This window comes from Miniopterus schreibersii (genome assembly GCF_964146895.1).
Source record: "Miniopterus schreibersii genome assembly, chromosome: 2".
NCBI classification, from domain to species: domain Eukaryota; kingdom Metazoa; phylum Chordata; class Mammalia; order Chiroptera; family Miniopteridae; genus Miniopterus; species Miniopterus schreibersii.
Genome location: NC_138102.1, coordinates 14,160,518 through 14,169,355, shown reverse-complemented (window position 1 = coordinate 14,169,355; position 8,838 = coordinate 14,160,518). Strand labels below are relative to the sequence as shown.

Sequence of the window (8,838 nt, the reverse complement as noted above, 5' to 3'; positions counted from 1 at the left end):
CTTGGTTCTAGTGCAGAGCCTTCTTTGCTAGTGAGTTATCTCAGATCACAAATCTCCTGGGCAGTCAATGCTAAACAAGGATGCTCTGTTCTCTAATGCTCATTGGGCCTGGCAGCCATGGATGAGCCTTGGGTTGACTGGGTTGGAGGCCAGAAGGAGGAGAGACAAGGCTAGGATGAGGAGACTGGAGGTAAACAAGACCAGAAACTAAAGGTCCAGGCAGAGTCCTGGGTCTACTAGGCGAGTCTGTAGGAGGCAGGGTTAAGAAGAGGCTGACAGTCAGTGACCAGGAGAGGCTATGAGCCAGTCCAGGGCATAAAGCCTGAATGTACTTAGGGGCTGCTGTACCTCATGCCTCAAATTCAAAAGCAGTCACTGTCAGAGAGTCAAATTGTTCTCAGAAAGAGAAGGAAAAACCAACCAAGCAATCAGACTGATTTTATACCATCTGACACCTTGTACTGGCTGATATTGACAGAACATCAGTGGTTAGAGATAGCAGAGGTAACCTCCTGATGGCATTTGGCATTCCCTGCCTCCCTCCCTGAATTATTGGATCATATGGTAGTTCTATTTTTAATTTCTGAGGAACATCCATAGTATTTTCCGTAATGGCAGTACCAATTTACATAGAAAGTGCTCCTTGATTCCCAACTAAATTAGATTAAGATATGAGTGCTCCACCCTTCTCCCCATATCCTTCTCATTTCCTGACATATGGAATTTGTTTTTATTCTGTCAAGGTTGATCATATCACATTTTTTTCTACAACTATATTTAAGTATTCTGTGTTCTATTAGGCTGATTCTCAAGGTTGGAAACTAATAAACTTTATGTGCATATAAACTGAAATTACCAATACATTCACCCATTCTTTCCAGAACTATGGAGGCAGGCACTGAGCTAGAATTACACTATGGGTCCGCTATCATGAAGCAGGGGCTATGCCCTCGGGTTAGGTGGATCCCATTCGTTACACTTTGTCAGTATTCCAATACCATGGCACCCCTTGGTGGGGCTCGCTGAAGGGCAGGCTTCACTTTGGTATGAGCAGAATGAGGGGTCTGCCTAGAAAGCTCTCAAATGTCAAAAGCCGGGGGGGGGGGGGATTACACAGGGTCTAGAAGCCCTAATTCTCAGAAGGAATGCCAACCTCTGTAGAGAAGGGAACTCTGATTTTTGCCTAGGGTTTGGCTGCCAAGGCTCCACACTCAGGGATGGGTGAGGAGAGTGTAGGCCGCCACCAGCTGGCCAGCTCATCTGCAGACAATTTGAATTTTCTCCTCTGTACTGTCCCCCTTCACGCCTCCCCACCATTCTGTAATATGGCTTCCGTGATCTGATTATTGATCAATAAGCTTTAATTTTCTTTACATCTTCTTAAATTGTGTTGGAATCTCACCTTCACTGTCCCCTCCAATTACCTTGGCTGTTACGCTTTTATTACCTTTTTTATTTTACTGAGGTCTTGGGAAGGAGAAAATCACGCCTTCTTAGTATTTTATTTCTCTCTGATTGTAACATTGCTCAGGTTTATTATGAAGAAAAGTTCAAACCATCAAGAAAACTGAAAAAAGGACAGAAAACGCCATGAAATCCTGCAACGTGGAGGCACCTCCTTGAGCCTACCAGCCTTTCCGGTCCGCGTGGAACCTCCAGAAATGCCCAGGACTTTGCCTGCACTTTCCTCTCTGAGTCTTCACTCCCTGGGGAGCCGCGAAGCCAAAGGTGGGGTCCGATAGTCAAAGGGGAATACTGCTCTACGTCCCGATGAGCAGCCTTGAGGTTTACCCCGAATTGTCCTCTCCTTTTCTGTTTTCTGCTTCTGACTTTTCACCTTATGGTGGACACATGGAGTCTTCTTTCTCTGGGTTGGAGTGTGGGCAAACAAATAATCAGATATTTTGCTTTATGAAATTCACGTTAGAGTTGGGTCACATTCCTGAATATTCTTATGATTAAAACCCCCACATTGCCCATTTAGCTTCCTTTTCCTGGCGAATGGGCCTTCTCTCTGCATGTCCAGGTCCTGGGCGGAAGGAGAGGGCAGGGGCAGGTTGTGGAGATTAACAAAGCCGAGAGAGGAGTACCCAGGGTTAGCTGTCCTACACGCCCTTCTTCCCTTTAGGAACAAACCTTCTCTCTTTCCTATTTTGCTAGAGCTGTGTTTGTTGGTTTGCTTGCTTTCGACACAAACTAGAAAAGGGACAAGTCTGACTCTTCTCTCAGAGAAAAGGGAAGCCTCCAGGGCGTGGGCCTGGCAGACCCACCTACTCTGTTCTTCACAGGGGGAGGCCACACGGGCACCCACGGGAAGGCATCAGATGGCTCCGCAAGTCTCCGGGCCATCAGTCAACTCTGAGTCTGGGCTTTGTTTCTTGGCCCAAGTTCCTGGCAGAGAAAAGGCTGCAGAGTGGCGACAGCCTCAGTGTCTCAGTCACAGACAGGCTTAAAGTAATAAAAGCACCACATCCCCTCTCTGAGGAGGCCTTTGGAACTTTTCTCAAATTTTTATTCTTTTCTCCCTCACCCCCATGTGAGAAATTTTAGGCTGATTCTGTTGCCAGGACGCTGAGGCTCTGGGCTTGGCAGTCTGAGTACAGAGAGGGCAGGACTCTGCCTGAGGATGGCAGCTTGGACATGGTGCTCTGGGAGGCCGGGCCTCATTCCCTCACAAGCATTTCATGACTATCCAGGGATCAGCAGCCAGAAATCTCTCACCTTCTTGGATACACAGATAATTGGAATGTTCTTTGAAATTTTGATTGCATCACATTTTATTTTTTGAGTCATGGTCCTTGTGGAGATGGACCATTTTATGGTTAAGAGATAAGCCTGTTCTGAGTTTGTTCTCATAGCCAAAAATTCTGTAGCTACAGCCTGGCAATGAACTCTTTCCAACTTTTTTTTTTCCTTTGGCAATGCCTCAGGTGATTGAACTGGGAGATCAAATAAGGAAATAGGAGCACAAAACTAAGTCATCTTGTCAAGCTCTCCACACCCAGGGAATAAACACTAATAAAATAAGGGCCCCTGGAAAACAGCCACTTATCCTTCTAGACTCAACTCCCTTCCCTTGTTCAGTGTCAGCTTCTTGGACCCTGCAAGGCAGAATTGAACTTGCTGGTGTTTGGGCTACATAATGATTTTCTTATTGCATTATTTTGCAATTATTTGTTTATATTCTTATTAAAATTCAAGCCTTTTAAGGGTAAGGACTCATCTATTTTTGCATCTCTATCAGTTAGTATAGCACCTAACACATATAAGTTATAAAGAAGTGTATTAATGACCACATAAATGAATGAATGAATGAATGAATGGCATGTGGATCATAGACTTTCCTTCCCAGTTCACATGTCCAAAAAAGGTGTTGCTCCCTTGAAGCATGTTTTACAGGCCATGAGTAATAACAAAAATAGTGGCTACAATTTATTGAGCACTTACTAAGTGCCAGAAACCACACTAAGCAGTTTATGCACACCATCTCATTTAATCTGATCCTCACCCTAAATTCATATATATTGTTATATGATCTCTTAGTGTCTTGTACTTACCCACTGTGTTGTCCATCACACTTATAAATAATTGCTTACTCTCTTTCTTTCTTGGATTGAAAGCCCCTGAGGGCTGACACTTTATCTTTTTTTATACAATGTTGAATCCTCCAGCATGTAGTCTGTATAATATGCACCATGTAATACATACTGAATTAATTTTTCTTACTTTAACGAATTCTTACAAATCCCCATTAGGTGTTATTGCAAGTATTTTCCAGTATAAATATTGCAGTCCTGAATGTGTCTGTTCTTTTCCATTTCTCAGGCAGAACATAAAGGAAACTCGCAAATTCTCCTTGTGGTAGCTGAAAACACTGGTGTTCTCATTGTCACCAATAGGTTGTTCTGTACCTGGAACCTTGGAAAGGCTCCTCCCCCCTCCCTGATTGTTCATCCTTTTGGTCTCTGTCGACACACCTGTGCTCTGTCTCCACCAACAGGACATTGCTTCCAGGCATTGCCACTGTTGCTTTGGGATGGCAGAATTAGAATGAAGTAGGCACATCAAGGGATAAGACAGGGCAGGGCAGAGTTTGGTGCAGAAAGTGCAAGAGTCCCATGGTGTCGAGACCACCACTCCCACCAGTCCCAGCTCAGTTTAGAAGGCTTAAGGCATGTACTTCCCTAGAAGGAGCACAGTGGATCCTCATATCTACCAATCAAAGGAGGTTTCCCTTTGCCCCCAGCCAGATTCCATCCCCAGCCCATTTCTACCACTGATTGCCACATCCAACATTTCTATCCTAATAAAATTTTCTGCACTGTGTCTAAGGGTTTGCTCTGCTTCTTGCTATCATCTGAGATCCCAATTTCTTATATTTTCAAGTGCAGCCATCTCCTTCTGGTCTATTCCCGTGGCCAAAAAGAGTTGAATAATTTCTGCTAAGAATATTCTCATTATATCAGGGAGCTGAACCAAGTTTCTGAAAATGGTATGTCCGTTGGATACCATTCTCTCTTTCACCTTCACGAATTCCAGAACTGCAGATTACCTCCACAGATCCTGGCAGACAGTATGCAGACTTTTGGATCAGGGACCTAAACATTTCAGAAATAAAGTGGCTGAGAGTGGCAGGGGTGTGACTTCAACTGGCACTGGCAGTGTTTGGTATCCTATGATTGTTGCTGGGGCCATGTAGAGGAACAATGAAAACTCAGTTTCCATTATAATAATAAACTGCAGATGCCTATTTAAAGCACTAGACATTTATTTCAAAGCTATGGAGGCAGCTTAGACAGTGGAATCAAACTGGACTAGGAGCTGGGAGCCTTGGTCATTCACTGTGTGATCTTAACAGTGTCACTCCGTCTCCTTGGACTCAGTTTTCTCATCTGTGACATGAGGGGGTAGATAGCCAACATAATGGTGGTAATCATTTTATAACATATAAATGTATCAAATCAACATGCAGTGCACCTTAAACTTGTACTGGGTTATGTCAATTATATATCAATAAAACTTGGGGAAACTGAGGGGGTTGACTAGTTGTTTGAAGATCTTTTATCTCTCCAGTGAAAGTCACTTCAATCTTAAGACAAGATACCCGCCTGATGCCTGCTCCTCTCTCCCATCCTGTCCCTCAGAAGACAGGTCTCCTTTTCTGAGCCACAGCTCTGGAAAGGGCCTTTGCCACCCATTCCCAGTGTTGCTGAAACTCCTCTTATCCATTCTGAGTCATAATATACAGCTTTATGTCAATGTAGTACGACAGTTCTAAATGGGAAATAAAACAGGTGTTTCATGAGAGATCATCTTTACTATTTATATAAGATTCTCTGTGCCTCTGGTTTTTAAAACTTGTTTTTTAATTATAATAGAAATTAATTCTCTTGTATAACATTTGGAAAACTATGATAAGTTTAGAGAAAAGGGTAAAATCATTCTTAATCCTATAATTTTACCCTGCCTATCGAGAAACTCCATTAGCATTTTGGTGCATTCTCTGCTTTCTGTGCATTTTGTTACATTTTTGAGGTCATGCTATTTATATTGTTTCACCCTTTTTCCCTCTTGAGATTGCATAATAAGCATTTCCCCATGTCATTGAATTCATTTATGAATAATATTTGATGGCTTCATAATATTCTGTGTTTTGGGTTTTTTCTGAGGTTGACCAATTAGATTGTTTTTAGGTTTATTCTTTTTTTTTTAATTTTATGACTAATGCTGAGATAAATATTCATGTCTATATCTCTGTGAATTTCAGATTTCTCCTTTAAAATACATTTATAGAAATAAGTTACTACATTAAAGGATATAAATAGTTTTAAGACTCATGGTCTTAATTTTTCAAGCGTATTTTATGACTTATTTATCACCATTTTTTCTCTCTTAAAGAATATCATATCCAGCCCTGGCCAGGTAGCTCAGTTGTGTGGAGCGTTGTCCCGATATGCCAAGGTTGTGGGTTTCATCTCTGGTCAGGGCACATACAAGAATCAACCAATGAGTGCCCCAAGAAGTGAAACAACAAATCAGTGTTTCTCTCTTTTTCTCCCTCTTCCCTGCCCTCCCTTCCTGTAAGAAAACTGTTTTCTAACACTTTCCCTAAAGCAACACATACCCAAATTTCCGCCCAGGAAAAACCAGAATCCAGACTTTGTTGGGAACTGTCAATCAGCTTTGAGATACCTGCCTGACCCAAGTCCCCAGAATACTTATTTTCAATGTCACTGTGAAATGTGGGATTATAAAGGAAGCCAGAAAATGACTCCTTGGCTGTAAAAAAATAGAAATGAGTGAGTGTAAAAAAACAGATCTCCCATTCAATACACTGCACTTGAAGCACATTAAAATGCAATCGGACGAGCTATTACTAGGCCAGCGGTGTGCCTTTGAGTCCACAGCCTGCTGCGTACCTCTCCTCTCGCGTAAACAGAGAAGCGCGAACCAGTGTAGTATAAGCCTTTCCGGTCAGCACCAGGTGGCTCTGTGCTCCTTCCCAGCAGCACGGGATTACGAGGTAATGTCCTAAAAGTGCTTGAAAACAATTTTGAGTTTGAAGTTTTCTTTGAAATGGTGATGGTTAAAAACGACCATCTTGGAGGTGTGAGATGTTGCAGAACTGGGTATAGGTTAAGAGTCTGGAATCAGGCAGACTTGGGATTCAGCCTTGTTAATTATTAGCCACGTGTGGCCTTTTGCCAATGACTTAAATATTTTGAGCTTTGGTTTCTTCAACTGTAAAAGGGCTGATAACAGAGCCCATCTCATTAGGCAGTTGGAGGATTAGCCAGATGATGTGTGCGAGTGGCACACAGGAACCATTCAGGGGCAATCACTGTGGGAACCTCCAAGTTAATTGTGCCAGAATGAGCATTATTCCCAGTGCAACAGGGGAAACTGAGGTTCATGGAAGTTGCCCTTTGACAAAAACTAAACAGCATGCTTTTGTTTTTAAATATGTTTTATTTTCCTCATCTTTAGAATCTGAATGCCTACACCAGGGCATGTTAGTATATGCATAATAGCTGCTCTGTGGTTCACTGAATGCTCCACCATTGAGTCGGTCACTTACTGAGTGACCATTACAGTGTCCAGTCATGTGCTGTGTGCTCAGGAGACACAACTGCCTTTTCATCTGAACTCAGATCCAGCCACAACACAGCCTTTTCAACCCCAAAGTAGAGTATTATGGCCCCACAGAGGTCTCTGCAGTTCCTGGCACCTGCATTCCACACTCTTCCCCTCTGTTTTCATTTCACTTTAAGGTCCCACCCTCTCCTTTCTGCCTGTCTAGGCTCCACGATGCTTTAACAGACCCCTCTCTCTTGCTGAATCCTTGCTGCTGCACGTAGGCTCCCTAACACGCAGTCTCTTCTGTTTTACTCTAGTGGGTTTGTGTTTGCATGTCTTATCTCCTCTATAAGACTCTAAGCTCCTGCACAAGGGGGTTCTCATCTTCTTGTAAACTCTTCAGAGTACTTAGCAGATTGCTAGGTACACAACAGGCACTTAATAAATAATTCACTCTTTGGCACAGACATTCTTCACATTCCAACAGATGGAATGGGATCTTCTAATCTTGCTACTCAAATTGTGGTCTGGACCAGCAGCATTGGCATACTTTTTAAAATAAAGAATTGCTTAATACAAACTTCTAATACACACACACAAACTATAAAGTGTTAAGAAATTTAAATATCTAAGTCACAGCAAACAGGTGGCAATTCACCAACCAGGGTGGGCAGGGTGTTTGAAGGAGCCGGCAACTGACTAGACTCCCACGGTAAAAAGGACATCTTCAGAGGTGAAGGGGGGCCCAGGTGTAACGTTGCAAGTTCCCTCTCCTCCCTGAGAAGCGTGAGAGGCACTCCAGTCAAGGGGAAGAGAGCAGTCAGCTGCTCTTCAGGCAGGTCGAAACTCTCAAAATCTAGAGGGTTGAAGGGAAAGAATTTTTCCATTTCTGGATAGGTGTCTTCTGAGACAGGAACAGAGCTTTTTGCCTTGACAGTCTTCTTGGCCATCTTCTTGGCAGAGAAGTTTGTTTTTGTTTGCGGGGTCCATTAGCCTTTACTTACTGACTTTTCTGTGGCTTTGTTGACAGTTCCCAAACCCTTTCTGGCAGCTTTAGGTGAAGCTGGTGGAGCAGCAAACATTGCCACCATGTGGTGTTGAAACCTGTGATCTCCCATCTAAAGCTTTGACTGAAGGCCCAGACCCCAGCTTCAGCCCATTCTTAGGAGCCACACAGATGCTTGATTCTTCATTTTCCTTATCAACAAAGATCAGAGTAGTCATTCTGGGTTAGGTTGTGATCAACAGCCAAACCCATCCAAGGCTGGCCTGGGCTTCTTCTGGGAACTTGGTGGAAATGCAGAACTGACTAGGAATCTGCATATTAACAAGCTCCTGGGGGTGGAGGGGGGGGGTCGAGGGGTGTATGCATGAGAAGCCCTGCACTAAATGACACTAGTTGCCCAGTTCTGGGTCTTTGCTTCCTCACTTGGTCATCTGTGTTTGCCTTTGGATAGCTGGCTCTCCCCATATTCCCCACTCCCTTTGCTTCCCTTCTCTAGGGCATCACTTTAACCATTTTTCTTCCAATATCCTCAATGCTCTCACTCCTCTAGTCTCTACTTCTGTCTACAAAATGCCAACAATTCACTTTCTCCATTTTTTGGCTGTTTTTTGAGCCCCCGGTACCTACCACACTGGGCCTCGTGTTTTGTTGCATCCATACATGCCTTCCTCATCAAACTTCCTCGTCATACGTGAGAGGTCTGGAGCAAGAAATCTGAACTCAATCTTCCCTTGAATGAATTATACCCCTTTTTG

The 8,838-nt window shown here is 43.4% G+C and overlaps 1 pseudogene across 1 annotated transcript; it reads right to left on the bottom strand.

The window, feature by feature from the left end:
* Positions 1-7,697: 7,697 nt before the first annotated feature.
* Positions 7,698-8,301, bottom strand: LOC308553622 (securin pseudogene; annotated as a pseudogene). The gene has a single exon. The product of its transcript is annotated as a securin pseudogene (transcript).
* Positions 8,302-8,838: the final 537 nt, after the last annotated feature.